This window comes from Triturus cristatus, chromosome 10 (assembly GCF_964204655.1).
Source record: "Triturus cristatus chromosome 10, aTriCri1.1, whole genome shotgun sequence".
Classification (NCBI taxonomy): Eukaryota; Metazoa; Chordata; class Amphibia; order Caudata; family Salamandridae; genus Triturus; species Triturus cristatus.
The window spans coordinates 833,904,441-833,927,306 of NC_140593.1; the positions used below are offsets into that span (position 1 = coordinate 833,904,441).

Consider the following 22,866-nt stretch of genomic DNA (forward strand, 5'->3'; position numbering starts at 1 on the left):
GAGCAAAAAAACGATGGATTTAGGCCCAGATCTCTGTACTGGGGTGAATGTATGACATTGTTCTGCACTCTGTCCATCAACTGTGGTTTTTGCATTTGTCATCCCGAGTGGGACGGGTATGCTCAGACGTGAGTCCCGTGCTCTCCATGCCACTGGAATCAAGCTATCCTGGCTGAAGAGGGGTGAAACCCCGAAACCGGTCCTAGGATGCTTGGTTCCAGTCCAGGGAGGACCTGGCGTGGCAGTTCGGGCTGGACTGTACCCATGTGGCACAGTGTCACGAATGATTTGCATATGGCACGGTTCAAACTGGAATGGCATGGTGAGCAAAAAAACGATGGATTTAGGCCCAGATCTCTGTACTGGGGTGAATGTATGACATTGTTCTGCATTCTGTCCATCAACTGTTGTTTTTGCATTTGTCTCCCCATTGTTGGACAATGTCCTGTCCCACTTCCAAGTGCAACTGCCATTTGTGATCCGCTTGACGTCACCAATGGAGTTTGTCCATCCTGGTGGTGTATGATCACATTGATACCCCCGACGATTCAGCCAGGTTAAGAGTTGCAGGTCCTCTTGATGCAGAGGCCAGGACCCCACTTCACCTTGCCCGTTGCAATACCAATGGCTTTTTTCCGTTGGGAGCTAAACCAGACTCCCTTGATGGAGGGCAGGAAAGCCCTCAATGCCAAATAAATAGACAGCAACTCCAGCAAGTTAATGTGAAGGTAGGTCTCTACCGGAGAGCAGAGTCCTATGACCACCTCTCTCCAAAGACCACTCCAACCCAGCAGGGACATGTCTGTCACCACTGCCACATCTGGGTTGTCCAGGAAGAGGGGCTTAATGCTGGTCCTTAAGCGATGCTTCCGAAACCTGGTTAGAGTCCGACAGATTTTCTTCGTTGGTGCTGATCTTACTGAGACTTTAGATGCCACTTCAGAGCCCGCTTATGCCATTGTTCTGGAGGGAAGGCTCCAAAATGTACTGTATTCAGGATAGCTATGATGATAGGATGTCTCTGCAAAGCTGTGGGGTGTGACTTTGACATGTTGATCATGAACCCAAACGATGAAAGGACATTTGCCGTCATCTGGAGGTGGTCTACAACTGACTGAGGCGAGCCCACCCTCAACAGCTAGTCGTCGAGGTAGGGAAGACTGGCACATCGACCTCTGAAGGTATGCTGTGACCACTGCCATCACCAAGGTGAAAACCCGAGGGGCAATGGTAAGGCCAAAATGGAGCACATCAAACAGAAAATGCTCATGGTCCACCTTGAACTGCAGATAGCGTCTGTGGGCCTACAGATGTCGAAAATGGAAATAGGTGTCCTGCAGGTCCAACATGACCACCCAATCTCCAGGGCAGAAGGAACCTGGGCCAGTGTGATCATCATGAATTTGAGGTGGCCGAAGGACTAAAATAGGACGAAGGCTTCTGCCATCATTCAGTTTTGGACAACAGTGAAAGTAACACCCAGTTCCGAGACTGGGACTCGCTATCTGGCTCCTTTCTCCAAAAGAGCCTGGAATTCCTCTAGCAAAATGGACAAATGCTTCTCCAAACGTTGTCTGAAGGCGAAGTTCCGAGCAATGCTTCAAAAGGGGCTAATTCATTGTGGATACTGCCTCATGGCAATAGAAATGAATAGAAAGCGCACAGTTACCCCACTTTCTATAAAGTGCTCGAGGTAAGCCAAAGAGATGAAACCTGTTGAAAGGCATATCCATGAGTGACACCTAAACATCACCTGACAAGCCAGTGGATCTCATCCACATATGGTGCCGGATCATCACGCTAGTGCCAACTGTGTGGACTGTAGTGTCTAGTCCTGAGCAGGTTACATACTTGGCCGCGTCCTGGCCATGCTAGATGCTCTGTGCAAAGTTGGCTCTGGATTCCTCCAAGAATGAAATTCCAGCAACTGAGTGCCATAACACTTGAAGTATCAACCTAGCAAGCGGCTGACATTGATTGATTTAAGTACGAGGCTAGCAGAATAAAATTCCTCCATTCTCTTTTACTCCAGCTAGTGAGGTCATAGTTAATTCTGCAAGTGGGTGCCTGCGCCATCAGGCTCTCCAGAGTAGGATGCTGCGTAAGAAAGGCAGGGCTACCAGGAGTTGCCCTATCTCAAAGTGCTGCTTGTCTGGTCACTGGTGGACAAGAGCAAGGTTTGGACCAAGTGCCCAGTGTCAGTTAGGGCCTTGTCAAAAGGGTAGTAGAGGTTCTAATGAGGAAAGTCGGGTTGCAGAACCTGTACGAGTCTTTAATCCGACTGAAAGCAGTTGTAAATCTAGGACTTCGGCTGCCCTTCAAGTAACCATGGAGAAGAAAGCTAGCTCCTCTGTGGAAGAAACTAATCCTGTGTTTGGGGATGTATCCAGTCCACTGGCCTCTTGTAGGACCATATAAAAATTGCCAGTGTCAAACTGTGAGGGGAATACATTCCCACCATCACCATTATCAACTTCATCACCAAAAGGTGGTTGGTTCTAGTCAGAGTTGGTGGAGTACTAGAGAACAGTCTCTAGGCAAAGGTAGGGTCTTGTTGGAGTCCGAACAAATGGGGGCCACACGTGTAGGAACGGAACTCACATATGGCTTCAGCCGTGGTCGAGACTGATTTGGTCCTAAATCAGATAGAACTATGGGATTAACATCCTTCTCCAGCATTGCTGGTGTGGAGTTAATGCGGCAGGAACTGGCAAGGATCACAGTGCTGGATGTGAAATTGGCTCTGGAGTCGAAGCTAAACCCGAAGAGGGTTCAGGAGGCATAGCCAGAGCAGACCTGTGGGGGTTACCCAGCTCGAGGCATCTGAGCATCCGTGGGGCATAAAGATTCACCCGAGGGAGCCAGTAAGGTGCCAAAAATGCAAAGCATGGCCGCCTTGGAAGCCTTAATTTGTTGTGGCTTTACCAATGGACCCGGAAACTCAGGGATGCATTGGAACCAGCTGCAGAATCAGCTACTTAGTAGAGGACTGGAAGCAAGACTGTGCAGCACCTTGACATCCTTGCAACTTTTCGGATGGAGAGTGGCAAGGCTGGAATGAAGCTCACTTGGATTTCTTGTGGGGTTTTTTTCACTTCAACTTACCTTAAGACTTGGGAGAGTGATGGAGGTCTGTCGCAGAACCGCCACCTAGAATGGGAGCAGGTACCTGTCCATGACTTCGAGCGACCTTTATGTGACTTACGTTGGTGTTCAGTTATGTACAGCTTGGCTTTGCAGTCCCGGGTTGTCTTAGGGTTCATCAGGGAATACTCTTCACACGACGTGCTGAGACACAACCCCATACACCAGAGGCACACTTTGCAGGGATATGTTTGTTTGCAACAGTCCTTACAAGGTTTAAACCTGTGATTTGAGGAGGGAACAAATTCCCTTGCACGCTGGAAAATGTTTGGAGAAAAAAAGCTTGTAAACTGCAGAGAAAAAATAGGAGCGAGCTCTGATTCACATACGAAGGAGTGAAAAGACAGGAACTGACATTGGCATGCATGTGTGGTGCTTAGTACTTATATAAAGCTCTACTCATCACTTTTAGAGGATATTCTAGAAGGTGTCGAACTCCTGTTGTCACTGGAGTCTTAGCAGGTCGAAGAGGAGCAATCGGAGAAGGCTAGATTGGAGAAGGTAAAGACAGCATAGGTAGTGCTGGCAGAGGTAGAGTAGACCGAGGTAATGCTGATGAAACAGTTCTGATGATGCTAGATGAGATTCTGGAGATTCTGGAGATTCTGCATCCTCAGGAGTGTCCTCTGAGGCAGAAGGCATGGAAAACACTGGTGAGAATCTGGAGGCAGACCTTGAACAGTCATAGCTCTTTTTAAAAATGTGCAGACCCAGTCTACAGAAAGGTAAAAAGATGTACTTAGACACGAGTGCTTGATGTCAAGACAGTTTTCAACATAAACTTGACTTGCACGACGTCGAACCAGCGCTCGGCAGCGAGCAAATAGTGACAGAGACTACCCTCATGTCATAGACCTCGATGTAGAACTGTCCTGTTTTCTTCTCTTGATTTGGGATGCCTTCCTGAATCTCCCCAGCTGGGGTTCTTGGAGATGGTGTTAGGAACAGAGGTAGAGGGAACACCCTTTCCATGTCCTTCAGGTTTTCTTGGCGCTCCTTCATGTCTGCACAACTCTTTCTGGTGAACACCAAGTCTTATCTTTTCCTTGAGCATCAAAATTCTCTGCAACATCTTGCAGAATTCACAAGATTCAGGATGATAAGAGAGCGGGAGGCACACAATACAGACAGCATGACGATTGTTTCTTTTTTATTCCATTGTTAGGGCACTTCACAAAAAGGGATGGCATCTTGTGAAGTAAAAACCAAAAATTATTCTGCCAGAAAACAGAAAAAAATTGACTCCTTGCCTTAAGAGACGTGGTGCGAAAGCCTTTTGGTCAGGGTTGTAAATGCTTCCAAATGGGAAAAAAAAACTTAGAAAAGGTTGAACTCAGACTCAACTGCCACCTACAGGACATGATGGGATGCTGAACTTGCACTATACCTTAAAGGAAAGCCATTTTCTTCCCAGCATGTCAGACTTCAGCCTGCATGGCTACATCGTTCCTTTTCTTTCCTACCTCTCCTTTAAAAAAGGTTTACAAAAGTGATTTTCACGCCACTGAGTTTTTTTTAGTGGTTTTGTCTGTATTTTAAAAAATAGTTACCTTTTTTTAAAGAAAAGTTTCAAAAATTGGCCAATGTACGCTTCTAAAGGTTATTTTAAAAAATATTACACAGGAAAAAAGTGTAGAATTTTGATTCATATATGATTTACAAAATGTGCTCTAGGGTGACATGAAGGTGGGACTGTTCAGTGCTGAAGACTTATTTTATAAAGAAGATTCACTGGAGGAGATATGTGAGTGAAGGTGGCATTCAGGGACTTTAGATAACTCAGCATGTGCACCTCACTGGTTGAAGTTAGATGTTTCAAATAAATTGGATGTGCTACTAAAGAAATACAGTTGTAGGCCTCTGTCCATTTAAGACTGCTTATTGCTATTTTAAAATGACCAGGGACTTCCAGCCTGACAGTCGGAAATGATTCAAGCATACACATTTGAGAAAAATCCAGCAATGCAGAGACTCGGATAAACCTTATAACAAATCATTGTGGGAAAAATTAAAGGAACACTTTTTTTATTTAATATAATATTAAACATTAACCATAAAACTCAGGGCAATTCAGGGCCAAAACAATAAAAGACCGCATTAGTAGACACATTCATAAAACCTTTTTTTAAGTGAACAATCGTAGTCAAATTATTCTTCAAACTGCAAAGCTAACAATCTTCTAAGCATATATAGAATAATATCCATATGGCCATTCATTTTCGTGCCAGATACAAAGCACCGCTATCCTCTTTTCTTTCACTGAAAGCAAATTATCATACACAAATAGGGTCTGAGGTTTCCTTATCATTTATTTCCATGCTTTCAATTCCTTAACGTCCGAATAACCAGACTCTGGAGATTAGCATCACATGATATTGAACATGGTGCCCTTTGAATAGAGTCCGTATTTCATCTTATCGTCTTAATAAAACACCACCGCAAGGGAAACTCTGGGATGTGAAGTCGCAGAACATGGACTGGTGCCATTAAGAGTCAGGAGTTACTCCTAAGTTATGAAGAAAACGCCAGTTTACCCAGCCTGTGTGGAAAATAGGGCTGAACTCTTCCATTTGCCTTCCAATCCGGCCATCATGATTTCAGAGGAGATTTTCGATTTTCTATCACAGCTGGTATTTAAAAGAAGCAGAAAAAGGGTAAAAGTGAAAATCTCATTTATTTAAGCTGCACTAACATAATGTCCTTCACAAATAAAGAAACAGATGAGCATATCACAAGCAAACAGTTGAGTGTAGCAGATGGAGTGATACAAGTTAAGGATTATTATAAGCGAAGATTGTGACCACAGACAAAGAAGAACCATTTATAGGCTACTACAACAGACAGGAACAACAGGTACAGACTAGGAAACACAGCACACTCCAAAGTGAGCAGCAACAGACACTAGGAATGGACATGGAATAGAAAGTGACATGTGGATCAATACTATGGATGAAAAAGGGATAAAAACAACACTACATGGACACGGAGTCCAACAACGAAGAAAGTGTGAATGTTCATGGAAACCAGAAGTACAAGTTACTTACCTCCAGTAACGATGTATCTGGTAGAGACGATTCTAGCCGCAGATTCCTTCACGTAGAATTATCCCCAGCATCTCTGCGCACCAGGGGGCGGCACCACGCGACTCCGCCCCGCCTTCTTTCGCGGGTGTGTCTGCGAGGTCACATAACCCCTAACCCGGCGCTCTGACGTCAGTTTGCTTCAGAGAACTTTTCCGTGCCACAACGCAGAGCCATCACAACAAAACTGAGGAGAGCATGGGAAGAGTGCGCGAAAAAATCAGAGAAACAAAACAGAGAGAAACAAAGGGTGAGGAACAGCACCAGCTGGCACCAAGGTACCAGAAGGCTATAGCAGCGAAGCCATAGCAGGGAAAGAGCAGAGCACCACTTTGAGGAACAATTGTGAAATCCAAGGCGATAGCACCAGTTGGCATTTAAGTACCAGAAGGCCATAGCAGCGAGGCCATAGCAAGGAAAGAGCAGAGCAACCGAGCAAGCCAAGGCGACAGCCATCCTGGAGGCACAAGTATGTGAAAGCGCCGGAACAGAAAGAGAGCGAGCGAGAGAGAGAGGCTGCAACCACAAACCACACAGTGAAGGGCCACAAGCCCGGAACAGAAGAGCAACAGCAATCCACCCCAACCACACTGTCAAGGAGGGCCATATCCCCTGAAAGGAGCAGGAGGCCAAAGGACAGGCAAAGAATCCCTAACGCAGAAGACCGCAAGGGGATCAGAAACTCCAAACAAACAGAGGGACAAAAGAGCAAAAGGAGGTCCCTACACTGGAGAGAAACCAGCTGGAGGGAAGCAAAGGCACGCAGAAACCAACCATCCCTGTATCAAAAGAAAAAAGGGGGATGGAACAATCAAGCAGAACCGGACAGCCTGACCGGAAGAAAGCGAAGAGGACACCCACAGAAGACAAGCCACCCAGAGGGAGGCGAGTGCAGAAAACCAAGCTGAGGGTCCTCGCAGAACGGGGAGGAAGGGCTGGTCGTGAAGGAATCTGCGGCTAGAATTGTCTCTACCAGATACATCGTTACCGGAGGTAAGTAACTTATACATCTGACAGAGACTACTAGCCGCAGATTCCTTAACGTAGAATAGATACCCTAGCTATACACAGAAGGGAGGAGGGCCTGCGAGAGAGCCTCCCCAGCAGGAGAGACACAAGGCCCCAGCAGGGGACATGTCACAGGAACTAGAAGGGAAGGCCAGGAGATCCCAAGCCCAACTAAGGGAGAATCGCCCAACACCCCGCAGGGGCAGACAGCGCCCGAAGGGCCTCAAGGAACAAAAGAACCACCTCGAACCCCAGGGAGAAGAGGTAGAACCGGAGGCAGGGCCCGCCGTAAGCAGCACACACAGTGATAGGAAACAGCCGAACACACCTCGGCCGCAAGCAGCGGACAAGGCAGGAACGGCCCCACCGCCAATAGCGCAGGCGTAAGAGGAAAGGCACAGATGCACAAAGCCCCATCGGAACCAGAGGCAGGGGCACAAGGGAACACATCAAAGGCCACGACGGTGGACCAGAACAAGCAGGCATGCGCAGCCAGCAGCAGGCAACACCATGGAGCAGTGCACCAGAACAAGCCAGGCGCAAGCCGAAGGCAGAGGCCAGGGCACACCCTAAAGGAGGGGCCGGTCCCGAAACACACACTGACCCACGAAAGAAGTGGGACCAGGCAGAAGAGAAAGAGAGAAACAGAGGATGGGCCCAGGCCGACAACCAGAACACAGAAAGCCAAGGAAAGCCAGTCCCTCTGGAACACCAGACAGAGGACCAGGCCGAAACGCCGGACAGAAAGGCGGAATCGCCACAACATCCCCCCGCAGACAGCAAGCCAGACTGGTCTAGCGAAGTAGCGAACCTGGAGAAGGACAGACCTGGGCACAACACAAGCTGCACCAAGACAATTGTCAAGAGACCGCACCTGCGATATACCGTGACGCCAAGGAGAGCAAGGAACCCGAAAAGGGTGACCACACCTCGCCAGCACATGACAGAGCTTTGTAACAGCTACAAGTATCCCACATAGGGTATGCTATATCCTAAGAAAACATGGAAACACCTCTTAGGAAACAATTCCGCAGCAGAGGAGAAACAGAAAGGCCTGCGGGTAAAACCGCAGATGGCTTGCCAAGCAGCCAAGAAAGAAGACACAAAAGGCCCAATCCCAGAACCTACACAGGCTTACCAACAGCCAAAACCACAAGTCAAAAAAGGGGGGCTTAACCAGCAGCCAACAGCACCGAAGGGCCAACCGAAGGACCCTGAAGGCACACCAACCACACAGAACACACAACCGGGGCTACCGAATACAGGACCCCAGAAAACAATGGGAGAACACCTCCCAGAACACAGCAGAGGACCAACATCCAGGTTCACTGAGGGGGAGGAGGAGGAAGAAGCCCCGCAAGGAACCGCTGAATGGCAGTATCCGCAGGGGCGTGAAACAAAAGAGCGCCATCGAAAGGGAGGTCAACCAGACACTCCCAAACATTCTCAGCGAAAACACTATCCCTCAGCCAAGCATGGCAACGGAGGGATACCGAAGAAACCATAGTGAGACCAAGCGCTTCAGAGACATCCAGAGCTGAGCAAAGAATAAACGCAGCCAGCTCCGGGCCATCCAACACATGGTGCCGCAGATCAGCGCAAGACAGAAGGGACTCCGCAGAATCCCACAAGCTGGAAGTCGCTCTGGCCAACACACAAAGCGCGTTGAGCGCCAGCAAGGCAGCACTGGAGAAGGCGAAGATGTTACGCCCCCATGAATCTAACCACCGGGCCTCCTAAGACGGAGGAGATAACACCGATAGCAAGGAGGGAAAGACAGTCTGCAGAAGAGGGCCCCTGGTAGAAGGGTGGAAGGAAAGGCAGACAGTATCAAGCAGAGCAGGACGGTGGCGGTGCAGGAGTAGCTGGGGCAACGGGTCCCCCGTGGCAGGATGCCCCCAGGCCCCCAAGAGAGAATTATGGAGTGAAGCTTCGAAGGGAAGAAGCAGCTCCCGTCCACCAGAGCCCTGATGGAGAACCTCAAGGAAATGAATCGCGGGGAAATGGGCAACCGAGTCGCCCATGCGCAAAATCCCCGCGGCCGTGGAGACAGCCCGGGTGAAGGCAGCACTCGCCTCCGTAGGGCAATGCGGTGGGGAGAGCAATTCCTCCGTGGGCGACGGCTGTAAGCTAAGCCGGCCGTCCCCCAGCCCAACCGGAGGAAGAAAAAGCCAAGCTTGGAATGGGGGAAGGTTGACCGATGAGTGGGGAACCTGAGGCGCCTCTGGTGAAGACTGTGGGCGCGGGGACGGCGAAGAGCCCTCCTTGGAAGACGCCAGGAAAAAAAGCAACGACGCGGCGTCCCGTCTCCGGGGAAAAAGAGACAAAAATGTGCTGACCCTCTGGAGAAGAGGGGGCCTCCGAAGACGAATCAACGACACGATGCCGGCACAGCGCCGTGGAGTCCGCCACTGGCGCCTGCACAACGCTGACCGGTGCTGAAGGGGATGCCAAGACGACCTCCGCCACGACCTGCGCAGCAGGAGAACGCGCAGGGTCGGAGCCGGGGCGGCTAAAGAACGGCGCCGAAAAGGCACCGACTCGACCTCCGACAAGACAGCTGCTTGCGTGGAGAGATGAGGGGGACCCGGGGACGCGCCCAGCCCCTAACCAGCCCCTGCGGCGCCGCCAGGGCCGGCAGCCAGTGGCACCTGAGCGGCATCAGCTCGGCCTCGGACAAGGCCGCCGCTTGCCCAGAGGACCAAGGGGGATTTGAGGACGAGCCACGAGTCCCGGCAACTTCCCGTGACACCACAGGGACCCCCACGGGGGTTTGCGGTGAGGCAGAGGCACCGTGGTCCGAAGAGGAGAATCCTGTAGGGCTGCACCCCATCTCCAAGACCTGAAGCCGATCCTGTCGGCGCCGGAGCTGCCGGCGACTCCGCAGAAGGCCCCGCACATGGCAAGCGATCCGCAGATGTCCCAGGACGAGGAGGAGGCGGAGCCAAGGAGGCCTGCAGGGCCATAGCATAGGCCTCCATTTGGGCTCTGGTCGCCCCCACGGCGGGTAGGGTGGTGACGCGCGAAGCCGCACGACCCACGGAGAACCCGCGCCCCCCCACAGGGCAGGGACCAGGCCTCGGGGACAAGCTGCAACACTTACCAACGGGCGAGCGACGCCCTTGCGGCCTCAGAGAGGGACGATGTCGGAGACAGAAGCGGCAGTTCTTGAACCCTTCTGCGGGGGACGGACACGGTGACGACGCTGACCTGGACATGCGGGCCGAGGAGTTTCATCCGGCGCTCCCGCCGGGACTTTGGCTTCATCTGCTGACAAGCCTCGCAGTCCGTGGAGTCATGGTGCTCATCCAAACACCACATACAAATGGGGTGAGGGTCCGTCGCCGACATCTGGCCTATGCAAGACGAGCACGTCTTGAAGCCCAAAGGCATTCGCACACTGCTCCCAAAAGGAAACGCAAAGCGTGAAAAGAAGGCCTGAAAACAGGTCAGAGACATGATTCGGATCCGCTTGCCACGCAGAAAAGACGGAAACTGACGTCAGCGCGCCTAGGTGGGGCTTATGTGACCTCGCGGACGTTACGCCCGTGGAAGACGGCATGGCGGAGTCGCGTGGTGCCGCCCCCGGCGCGCGGAGATGCTGGGACAAGAACATTTTCCAGGTCCAGTCTCACGCCTGGGGATAATTCTACGTTAAGGAATCCACGGCTAGTAGTCTCTATCAGATAAGATCACCAGGGGTATGGCCTGGCAAGATGGCTGTAAGCACGTGTTGAGCCTGGGCTCCTGAGACCACATTTGTAATCCAGCATGATCCTGTGCCTGAAATTATTTTCCTGGCCAAATCTGCACTTACAGCAAATGGAGTGTACCTGCTAGCAATAACTGCGAGCACTTTGATGGATTAGAGGGCTGAACTCGAGGAATGAAGGGGATGTGCTGTCATGAGAAGCAGTGGCTGCCTCTCTTTTGGGCCCAGCGATAGTGAAGGAGGGGGCTGCGGAATTGTGCAGTGTGGTGGTGAAGCCTTCGCCCTACTGGCTGTGGGTATGAAACTTATAAACCACCACTGGCCTTGGTGCTCTGCAGTCGACAAGCCATGGGAAGAGAGTTGCACTGAGAGCCTGAGGCACAACTCCGGGCGGCAGACACACTCGAGACACCACATCCCCAGCTCATACCTTGCTCTGACAACGTTCGAGCCTGACGGGCATGGGAGCCCTGGCTCTGGAGCAAGCCCTCATCACGGCGGTGGTCATCGGCTGGCGAGAGAAATAGCCTCTATGGTGCTGGGACCCAGAGACTAGGGCGGACTGTGACTTGAGCCGCCAACAAGATTATGAGTCTGCAGTTGGGAGGCACCGCCAATGCGACAGCATCGCAAAAGATCTGTACATAGACCTTCACAGGGATCACAATCTGCAATAGAAGCCGACTGCAGTATTGGAGCTATAGTCGTCTGACCCCCCGCCCCCCATCTGGGGAGGATGTGTAGGGACCACAGCGCAATAGGTGACTACCTGATACTGCATACAGGACGGGAACGCGGGGCTACTGGCACTATAGGGAATCCACAATATCCGCCCATGCTGTAACATTGCAGTAATGAGCTCACTTGTCAAAAGTAAATGCATTCTGGTTGCTATGTTTTCTTTTAAGTCACTGCTTTATGGCCCGCTCTGCTCTCCCGCATTGGTTGCTCAGTCTTTGCTGGGCGTCTGATGCAAGAGGCGTGTGGGATCGTTATTTATTAACTTGGACTGCAGGAAATAAATGCTGTACTTATTTGCGTTTGGAGCCCGAAGTCTCTATGTAAGATTTGGTGAAGATTTATCGAGAAATTTGAGACTTTGGAGATATCGAGCCTACATCGTACTCCGGATAACCCATGCCATCATTGTTATCATTTCACTCACAAAGCCGTTACCCAGTGAATCCTTCTCCTGTACTTCATGGAGCCCACACGGCCCAAGGCTTTTTTGGGCTATTTCAAGAGCAGCTCCACCCACTTTCGCATTTCAGCTCCATGTGCTCCGCTTCTTCCTGAACACGGCTGAGCCTCTGCTGCCAGCACGCTCTTGTATGCGCTTGATATATTTTCTTCAGTGTACATGCCTTTCCTACAAGTAAATATGTAGCTGCTTTAATTATCGACATTGTGCTAATACGCTCATGAGCTAATATGCTCATATTTCATAGCCATTGCTAGATTACTTTGGATATTTGAAGTTTACAGCAACGTTTCTTTAAACTATAGAGCTTTTTCTATGAATTGGCTCAAGTGAACTTGGAATTAGTTATTGACTTCTCAGAACAGTGTCATTATCTGTATCAACTCTTCATTGGATTGTGGCATCTTAAACAACTGTTTTCAATGGCTTCTAACAATTTGAGTCAGATCTAATCATTTCTTCAACTTCCTGGCAAGCCTTTGATTAAGGGGATTTCTTGGTTAAGTTCTTATGAGAACTATTTAATTGCAGTTGTAGCAGGTGGCTTTGAACTTAAAAGAAAGGCTGCTATTTTATTTAGTCCTATGGGAAATGAAGGGCAGCAAGGTTTTGATACTTTGCCTCCAGCTGCTGCCACATCTGGACAATCCAGAGAATCTAAGAGTACTCAGAAGCGATTACAAGAATCAGAGTCAAATTCTCAGAACAACCTAGTGTTCCATTGGAGAGATTTCACTTTTCAAGAAGAAACTAACAAGGTATAGTTTCTTACCTGTAATTCTAGCTCTCTCGTAGGGGTATTTCTATGATAGTCATAAGCGATGAATAGTCCCGCTCATCTGCGGGGACCCTGGAGCACTTTATCCAATATATGTTCTTCAGTAATGAAGTTCGCCTTCCTTTGGGAAGGCCTTGAAAAGTCACTTAAGAAAGTCATAATGGGAGGAGAGCCAAGATGGCGACCGGGACGGCAGCGTAGACTCCCGGCTCCGTGAACCTCCGCATCCCGCACGGATATCCTGCATGAGATCCTCAGCCAGCGCTACGCGCTCGTATTTGTGAATGAGAGTGGCAACCGACCGTGTGACTCCGAAGTTTCTGGCGGCGGTACCGCCGGAGAAATGTGCCTTTGAAATTTGCGGCCCGTGCAGCCCTGGAGCCAGGACCTCGAGTGGACGCCTCGGCCGGGTGGCAGTTCAACAACAGCGGCCTGTGGTGACTGGGTGGAGTCGGACCACCGGAGCGGTGCACACCTCGGCCTACATTTCGCCGTGGTCGTTCCTACCGCTAAGCGTAGCGGACCGAATGCATGCCCGGGGTGGCAATTCTGAGATTCTCCGGTGATTGCCACTGCCTCTGACGGTGAGCTGGCCGGACGCCGCCCGTAACTCGCCCTGATTCTTGCGGGCTGCTCCCGGACTTTCGCGGGCGCTGGTCCGTGGTGGGGACGACTGTTGCCCGTGACCACACAACGGATAATTTTTGCCTGCCCCCGGAACCCTGTTTCCAGCGACGTGGACCTTGAGGCGCTTGTCCCTGGGTCCCGGTCCCAATACGGGTCGGGCCTACCCGGCGGCCATCTTGTTATGATGAAGCCTACCATCCTGTCCACCGGGTCACAGCAGGATTGGGAGTGTGTGACTTTTGGGAGTGTGGCGAAGCGATCGCAGAGAGCTGTGCTGGGGTGCGGCGACCTCCTCGAGGCTCTCGGTGCCCTTCATTCCACCTTGGTTCATGGCATCGGGGTCTTGGGGAGTAAGCTCGATGGTGTGGCATCAGCGTCGGGACAGTTGCGGCCTGCCTGTCCTCAGGTACACAGGGACTTCCCACACTACACACAGGAGGACAATGTCGCGGCCACCCCTGAGATTAGTGAACAGCTGGAAACTCCGGACAGTATGCTTCCGTGTGATCGGTTGGCTGTGGGTCTGATCTGTTCCGGAGGTATTGGACCTGAGTGGGAGGTGGTGGCCTCGTCCCGTGCACGGCCTCCGGCGACCCAGGGAAAATTCAAGCAACACTTGTCTACTTTGGCTGATTCCGCCTTCCTGGACCTTGTGTGCAGTGCAGATCCTGGGGCAACACTGGGAAAGACGTCCCTCCATGATGCGGACTATGTTCGTACTCAGAGACTTCCACCCCACCTGTGTGCGTCGCTTCCCGGTCGTTTTTGGACACTCCTTTACCTTGTAACATTGGACATGGCGCTGGGTCGAGGGGTATGCATGGGCAGGCTTGCAAAGAGTGGTCAAGGATAAGGCTGATCCTTCAGGGGTGGTCATCTAGTAGACGGGCGGGCTCAGGGGTTGCGTGCTCTCATGACATAGCTATTAGTATAATTGGTGCATAATGCTCCCCATCTTTCTTTGACATGGTCGATTTTGTGTTGCTTACTGTTTGCCTTGGGGAAAACTTACCGTGCGGGAGGGAGAAGCCGGGGGCATGTTTTGAAGGCCCTCCTCCAGTTTATTAATATTCTCTCTACCCCCCCGTCTGGTGGGGTTCTTTTCTTACTCCCTTTTCTCTGTTCTTCTATATTTCGGGTCTGGTTCCAGGGCGACAGGCACACTGCTGGGGGGGGGGGGCCGTACTCATCTGCAGAGGTGCAGGGTGGGGGGTTGGGGAAGGGGATTCTTTAGTCTTTACCCTTTTTTTCCATGGCCTCCTTTTTCTTCTTTGATTCTTCTTTGTTTTTCTTTTCTGGGATCAGCGTGGTACAACTCCTTTGTTGTGAATCACTGCTTTTCATGTGTGCCACAATTTCCGGGGTGTTTTCTGGGCTTTATGGCATGGGACTGGAGGCGCAACTGGTCATGATACTTCTCTACATCCTGCACTTCCTGTTTTGACGCCATTGACTCGATAGATTGCCGTTTATTGTTTACGTTTGTTACTCTGCCTGCCATTCTTCGCTGCTGGGAAATTGCTTGGCACCTGATCCTTTTGTCTTTCCCTATTATAAAATGAAAGCCTTCTTAATCCTGGTGTCCTACTTGCGCCATTCACTGGCCGAGAATATATTAGCATGGAGATTCTGCTCCCCGAGGTACTGCCTGTGTCAACATTGGATCTCTGTTGTTTTGACTGCTTAGCGGCCGGCCCCGGGGGGTTGTAGGCCCATACTTGTTATTGGTTGAAATGCTAATAAAGGTTTTTAAAAAAAAAAAAAAAAGAAAGTCATAATGCAGCCTAGAGGTAGGCTATAGTGGTCAGAGTTCTTCATCTTCGAATGGCAAAAGAAGAGTCTGTAATTACATATGCTCTTAGAATATCTATTTTTTGTAATGGCACAGATAAAGAACCTTCACAAACCTTTTTGCTATGATAAGACAGATATGAAAAAGTGCAGGGTCATGATTCCTATAGGCTGCCATTAGAAGTGAAGAAAAAGAAAGCTGTGCCTTTAAGAGCAGAGAGACCACCAATATTCCATTATGCTCAGCCAGAGGCAGTTACCTCAGTTCTATTTGAAGGCTACACTAAACCGATACTAAGGGAGCATGAGATTATTTGTCCACTCCATTGGGGTGGAGATAGGGCTGCTTATCGCTATCATGGAAGTACCCCTACAAGAGAACTATAATTACAGGTAAGAAACCATACCTTTTCTCGTAGGGGATTTCCATGTAGTCATAAGCGATGAATAGAATAGCAAGCTCATCTCCCCTAAGGTGGTGGAGTAGACAGGAAAATACCAGAAATTAACCCTGTTAAGAAAACAGATTTCTGAGGAATGCCTGTCCTGCTTGCGCAGCCGCTCTAGTATCTGTGTCCAGGCAGTAGTGCCTAGTGAATGTATGGACTGACCTCCATGTAGCTGCCTTGCAAATATCCGCTAAAGGAATATTCCTCATTACAGCAGCAGTAGCTTCCTTGCCGCTGGTAGAGTGAGCTTTGGGCCTACCAGAAAGAGATTTGTTGGCTAGCTGATAGCAACAGAGAATGCAAGAGACAATCCACCTAGAGATTGACTGTTTAGAAGTAGGTAAACCTGTGCGGACTGGGCCGTAATTGATAAATAACTATTGTGAATTACGAATGGCCTTGGTCTTATCTTAATAGAATTTTAACACCCTTTTAACATCCAGCAAATGGAGAGCCCTCTCTGCTGCCTACGAAGGGTTTGGAAAGAAAGTGGGTAAAGCGATAGTGGAAATCTGAGACCACTTTAGGGAGAAACTTAGGATGTGTGCGCAACACTACTTTAGAGGAATTAAATACGGTGTAAGGTTCATGTGTACAAAGGGCCTGAATCTCACTAACTCTCCACGCTGACGTAATGGCCACCAGGAAAGCAGTTTTCCATGTGAGCTGCTGTAATGAAGCTGTGTGAATGGGTTCAAAGGGAGGAAGCATGAGTCTAGACAGTACTACATCCAGCTCCCATAGAGGAGAAGGGCGACTAATGGGAGGAAAGACCTTCTTTAACCCTTCTAGGAAATCTTTAATAACTGGAATCCTGAAGAAAGAGATTTGTGAAGGACTTTTCCTGTATGCCGTGAGAGCAGACAGGTGGACCCTGATTAGGGAGTATTGAAGGCCAGACTTGGCAAGGTGTAATAAATAAGGAAGAAGGACGTCATCCTGGGAAGACGTGGGATAAAATTGGTTGGAAGAGCACCACATACAAAATCGCCTCCATTTAAAAGCATAAGCTGTTCGTGTAGATGGTCGCTTTGCTTCCTGTAGAATGTCCATACAGTCCTGAGACAGGTGTAGATGACCATACTGCACTATCTCAGGAGCCATGCTGCCAAACTCAAAGATACAAGACTGGGATGTAGTAGTTGTTCTCTGAACTTCGCGAGAGGGTCCGGTCTGCAAGGCAGTCTGAGATGTGGATGGTCACACCGGTGAAGGATGCCTGGAAACCACAGCTGTCTCAGCCGTTCTGGGGCGATGAGTATCATTTAGGCTGTTGTAGATGCCAGTTTCTATAGGACTGTATGTATACATGGTATGGAGGGGGGGTGGGAGCGGAAAGAAATTTGTTCGACCAGTCAATACATAGGGCATTCCCTAGAGACCTTGGATGGTAAAATCTGGAGGCGAAGTCGTGGCATTCTTTTGTTTTCCTCTGTGGCGAACAGCAGATCTATAGAAGGTGTGCCCCACATACTGAAAATACTTCGCGCGACTTCTTCTTTCAGTACCCACTCATGGTTTTTGTCAAGAACCCTGCTGAGCACGTCTGCGTGGATATTCTGTAACCCTGGAAGATGCACAGCAACAAGAGTTAGATTCCTGGCAATGAGCCAGTACTAAATCAATTGTGCTTCTTGCGACAAAGCTCTGGACCTCGTACCCCCCTGCTTGTTCAGGTAGTACATGGTGGTTGTATTGTCAGTTCGAACAAACAGGTTGTTGGTCGTGAATGAAGGGTGAAACGCCTTGAGTGCTAGGTGTACTGCTCGGAGTTCCAGGAGGTTGATATGATACATCTGTTCTCTCGAGGACCATAGCCCCTGTATCATAAGTGATCCATGTGGGCTCCCAAACCGAGCAGCAAAGCGTCTGTGACCAAGGTCTGTGTTGGTGGAAGTTGGTGGAAAGGCATTCTGCTAGGAGATTCTTCTGGGAACACCACCATTGGAGAGATTTCAAAGCATGAATTGAGAAGGTGATCTTGTCCTCCCAGTTCTCTGAGAACTGATTCCACTGGTCCTCCAAGCACGCCTGGAGAGGACGCATGTGGAGGCTAGCAATGGGAGTCAGGAATATGCAGGAGGCCATCGAGCCGAGAAGGGAGGAGACTATGCATACTGACGGCTGGTTTATCCGCTGAAGATTGAGACATTTTTGGAGAATGGATAAACGTTGTTCCTCCGAAGGAAACACCTTTTCCTGCAAGGTATCGATGGTAGCTCCTAAGTAATGTAGAGTCTGAACTGGAAATGACATGGAATTTGGACACTGACGTGTAGACCCAAATGATGAAGCAGATCGCACGTTCATAGGAAATGCTCTCGGGCTTCTGTGAATGTGGATGCTTTGATTAGCCAATCGTCCAGATAGGGATATAAAAAGATTTTTTGTTTCCTACGGTGCGCTTCCACTACTGCCATGCATTTGGAGAATGTCCTGGGTGCTGACTTGAGGCTGAATGGGAGATTTGATTATTGGTAGTGGTCCGGTCTCACGACAAACCTGAGAAACCTTCAATGGGACTTTGTGATTGGAGTATGAAAATAGGCGTTGTGTACATCTATTGAACAGAGCAGGTCTCTCCTTTGAAGATGAGGATAAATTTGGTGTGAAGCCAGCATCCTGAATTTTTCCCTCCGGATCCACTTGTTTGCAATGTAAATGTCGGGTATCAGCCTGAACTCGTGTCTGCCTTTCTTTTGGACTAGGAAGTATATGGAGTAGATACCTTGACCTCATTCATTTGGACAGACTGGTTCCAATGCTTTCTTGAGGCACAGAGTGTTGACTTCTTCCTGTAAGAGCTTGAGTCGAGACGTGGACGGCTTAGGAAGACTGGATGGAGGTGGTGCAGTGAATCGTAGACGGTAGCCATCTTTGACAATATTCAAGACCCAGGCGTCTGTTGTAATGTTTTGCCACTCTGCCAGATAATGTACAATGCTTCCCCCTACCTGAGTAGGTAACAGAAGAGAGCGAAGAGAGAATTCAGTGTTTTGCTGCAACGGGTTGACATCCTCCCTGGCTAGTTTGTTGGGAGTTTCGACCTCTCTGTGTTTTGCGCTGCGACTGGTACAGCCACTGATATTGCTGCGATCTGCCTAACCGCCATTGAGGGGTTTGAACCCTCCGTGTGGAGAAACGTGAGAGGTAAGGGGGAATGAACATCGTTGTTCTTTAGATTTTGCTAGTCCTACTGCTTTTAAGATATCCATATCTGTTTTAATTCGCACTATTTCGTTGTCGGCATGTGAGCCGAAGAGGATGGAGCCAGAAAAGGGTATGTTTTGCTTCTGTAACTGAGCGTCTGGCTTCAGAGACGTTAAACGCAACCATGCATGCCGATGTAGCGAGATTCCGTGGCAGTAGCCGTGGGCAGCTAGAAGCGAAGAGTCTGCTGCCGTGCTAATGACTTGGTTCAAGACCATGGCCCCCTACTGGGCGATTTCTAGAAAGTCCTGCCGGTGTTCTTAGGGGAGGTGGTCCGCAAAGTGGAGGATGGAATCCCACAAGGCACGGTCGTACCGTCCTAAGAGCGCTGTGTCACTGGCCGCTTTCATGGACGTAGCAGCCGTGCTGCCGATCTGGCGTCCTGATGAGTCCACCTTTCTGCTCTCCTTATCAGGGAGAGAAGAAGCAGATGGAGAGGTGGCGTGAGATTTTCGTGCGCTAGAATCACCCCTGAATCGGGAGGGGGGTCAGCCCGTAAGAAAAACGGTTCCTGCTCTGGTGGTCGGTATTTCTTTTAGAGCCGTGACGGTGCTGATTTTTCCGCCACAGGCTTAAGAAATAATTCTGTGGCTGGGTCCAGCAGGCCTGGCACTAGCGGAAGCAATGGTCTAGAGGCCGTGCGTTGGTGGAGCATCTAAAAAATGAGAAACGTTGATAGAGTAGGTGTCTCCATAGGTATGTTCAGTTTCGTTGCACAGCGAAACAGGACCTCCAGAAAGGTATTAATGTCATCAATTGGAGAGGATCGAGTTTGAGGCGAATCCGACAACGTAGGAGAATGGTCTCTAGTAGACGTAAATGTATCTTTATGGTGGTGACGGCGTGAGCGTGATCTAGACCTGCGGTAGGAGTGGTGACGTGAGTGTCATGATCTCGTGGAGGAGCGTGAGCGTCCACGTTGAGATTGATTGTGTGTCCTGGAACGTAATCTCCTAGGAGCTAGTGTGATCTGAGGCACCCTAGGAGCAGGCAAAACCGGTCCTGGTAATGTTGGAAGTACCGGAAGCTGAGGTACTGGAGGAGGAGGAACTGGTAGAGCCGGAGGAAATGGCGCTGTTGGGACAGCTGGATACGGTGCAGGAGAAACTGGGTGGGAGATGTAGTTATCTCAACCAATGATGGAGATCTGGACTGAGAGTCAGATGAGGAGTAGATTCTGCTTCTCTTGGAGGCTATTCCTCTCCTCGAAGTCAATGATCTCCTCGACGTCCATCTCCGTTGTCGACTGGCCTTCGACAACGACCTGCTCCTCGACGTCGACCCCCGTCGACGTAGCCCATTTGACGAAAGACCAGCTTCTCGACGTCGACCAATCCCATCGTTGATGTTTCACTGTCGACGTTGATCTTCTACCTTTCGGCGACGGTGAGTCGTACCCCTCTACTTCGACACCTGTCTCGGCGTCAGTCGCCGTGCAAAGTGGCTCTCACAGTCGCTCGAGTGGTTCTCAACGTTGAGCGTCGACATTTACATAACGTCGAGCCAGTTAATGACGGCAAGCATGTCGGCGCCATACCTCCTCTCGACATCGATCGCCTCTACGTCGACCGGGACCGAAAGCGTTTTCTGGGTGATGAACGCTTCTCAGACCTCCCACGTCCACTGGAGGTTGAGGGAAGAGCTCTGTTGGAAGATTTACATCCCTTTCTCAGAAGTCCCACTGGCTACTTGTTGTTTTCTCCTCTCTTCTCTTACCTGCAGGCGCATTGTCTCCCTGTCACGTAGGGTACGTCTGGAGAAGGTTTTACAGACGTCACAGGAGGCAGGAAGATGAGAGGAAGGTAAACAAATAATGCAGGCAGGTTGTGGGTCTGTTTTAGCTATTTTTCTGGCACATCTAGGACATCTGTCGAAAAGAGATGGCATTTTAAATAGGAAAAAAGACTCTTTCCTATTAGAAAAATACTTTGCTATACAGAGAAGGACAAAAGATGTTGAGTGAAGCAAAAAACAGTGAAGTTTGAAGATGTAATTTTAAGAAAAAAACTAAAAAGGTCGAGTTCAATGCTCAAAGGGTCCTGTCAGAAGGAGCCGGAAAAAAGAACTCAGGTAACTGCTTCTGGCGGAGCATGATGGGATATTGGTGGTCTCTCTGCTCTTAAAGACATAGCTTTCTTTTTCTTCACTTATAATGGCAGCCTATTGGCTACATGGCCCTGCACTTCTTCATATCGGTCTTTACATACCAAAAAGGTTTGTTAAGGTTCTATTTCTGTGCCATTACAAAAAATAGATATTCTGACAGCATATGTAATTGCAGTCTCTTCTTGTGCCATTCCAAGATAAAGAACTCTGACCACTGTAGCCTACCCCATAAGTGACTTTTCAAGGCCTTCCCAAAGAAAGGCTAACTTCATCACTTATGAACGTACATTGGATAAAGTGCTCCGGGGTCCCCGCAGATGGGCGGGACTATTCATCGCTTATGACTATATATGGAAATCCCCTATGAGAGAACTGATGAAACTGTTGAAGAATTCATTAAGGCTGCTGCATGCAACTTTAGAGCGTCCACTGGCATAACACATTTGTGCACAGTTTGGATATAGCTGCTTTTAAAAAAAGATACAAGAAAGGCTACACTGCTGCAGAGACCCTCTGTTTTCAGGGATTGTTGATCTGGCCAAAAGCATTAAATGTTCAATAATCTCCAGTAGCATGCCTGCCATCGTGCTTCAGATGCCCAAAGACGACGGAGCAACTTGAGTTTTAGCTGCCTGCACCTGGGTAATCTTGACCAGACCTCTCTTACTCCACCAGCCTTTGTCCTTATACGTACTGAGCCTTTAGACACTCTTTAAACACAAACTGGTTTTGAAATTTCGATAAACCCTTCTTGATCTTAGTGCAATGTTAATTCTTTGACATGGTGTGTTTTGTAAAAAAACGTTGTATAACCTGACTTTGCATTGCTTAAACTCTGGATGCAAAAGTCTGCAAGTCAGGTGTGCTCACTCACCCAGTCAGGACTGAAGCCCTGGGAAATTTTTGCATAACATAAAGGGGACATACCTGTTGTACTGTGTGGAGTTACTATATATGACCAAACCTTCTCCCTGAGAAAAGTTTTGACCTCAATACCCATGGTCAAAGTTGTTTGCAAATCCTCTTTTAAGAACTTATTTATGCGTGCCATTGTGAGAAGTTGGCCTGGTATATGCTGTCCACTAGTTATAGTGGGCACCCTGTACCAGTCCAAACAACTCCTTATTTATGATAGGTTAAAGACAACCTTTATTGAAAGCTATCCTAGTGGCAGCTCTGGAGAACAGCCTTAAGGCTAAGTCTTGAAGGAATGTAAAGCAGCTTGTTTTACCAGTCTATAATCTCTTGAGTGGCTAAATGAAAGGAGACCACACCAGGTATATATATATATAATATATGCATTTATTCCTAAACACATCCTACTAGTCTCTTTCTGAGGCTAGAGGTAAAAGCACATAAGTTACACTGCAAATATTACAGTAAAGTAGCACAAATACACGTTAGGCCCTAGGGGCGAGCCAAACCATATACTAAAAAAGTGGTATAAGAACCACGACTTAACTAGACACAAGGCGTAGAGCCTGTAGAATCGCTGGGACCCCAAGGAACCACCCAAGGTAGTGACACAGGGGACCCACGGGGGCCATGTGCAGTGTGAGAACACAGCCGCGAGCTCCCATTAGATTCTATGGGGAAAGTCGAGGTTAGATTTTTAGAGTTAAAGGACACTTAGGTATGGACTAGGACCAAACCCTCTTGGACTTAGACAGTTCTAGGGTCAACACCCACGGGAGCACCGGAATACTCAAATTACCTCACCCAGGGAAGCCGGGTGCATAGGTGTCAAATGGTGTCGGATC

At 49.3% G+C, this 22,866-nt stretch overlaps 1 protein-coding gene across 2 annotated transcripts in view; it reads right to left on the reverse strand.

The window, feature by feature from the left end:
• Positions 1-5,152: 5,152 nt before the first annotated feature.
• The window catches only part of SLX4 (SLX4 structure-specific endonuclease subunit), a 432,160-nt gene continuing 414,446 nt past the window's right edge, over positions 5,153-22,866 (reverse strand). For both annotated transcript variants that reach the window (XR_014969527.1, XM_085628449.1), the window contains one exon: positions 5,153-5,771. The gene's annotated coding sequence lies outside the window, so the exon portion shown is untranslated. The remainder of the gene's footprint in view (positions 5,772-22,866) is intronic.